Source organism: Triticum aestivum, chromosome 5D (assembly GCF_018294505.1).
Source record: "Triticum aestivum cultivar Chinese Spring chromosome 5D, IWGSC CS RefSeq v2.1, whole genome shotgun sequence".
NCBI lineage: Eukaryota > Viridiplantae > Streptophyta > Magnoliopsida > Poales > Poaceae > Triticum > Triticum aestivum.
Window position 1 is genome coordinate 400500189 of NC_057808.1, and position 588 is coordinate 400500776.

A 588-nucleotide genomic window follows, 5' to 3' on the forward strand; every position below is an offset into this window, starting at 1 on the left:
CCGCAACACTCACTGTTCATCCCAGAGGCAGCATCGATCGGCTTCAGTTAGCAGCAGTAGCGAAGGAATCGCTCGATCGGGTTCAGTTAACAGCCATCGATCGATCGCTCAGGTTCAGTAACGCGTAGCCTGCAGTGCAATCGCTCGGGTTCAGTTAGAGCCCAACGCCTAGCTCGGGTTCAATTAGAGCCAACGCCTCGCACACACGTGCGTACGTGTACGAGAGAAACGTGCATCGCTCGGCCCCCGACCTCCCACCGTAACCGGGAACTCCCCGAAATTTTCCTCGCCCTCGCTTCTACCACGGTTTTTTCCGTCATGGACGGCCCAAAGAATGTCATGCAGCTGCGTCTCCGGCCCGCCCAGGACGAAAAGCCCATTTTCTGTCATGATTTTTTGTCATAGAAGTAGGAGCCCACCACATCTATGATGATACCGGGTTTTGTCACAATTATCGTCATAGAAGTGTCATATGTATGAAAGAATTTTTTTTCGTTCGGCCCAAAATGTCACGGATGTGTCTTTTTTTTGTAGTGAAGATATTACTCATATAAATAGAACAACCATTATTCTCTGATTAAATGAATA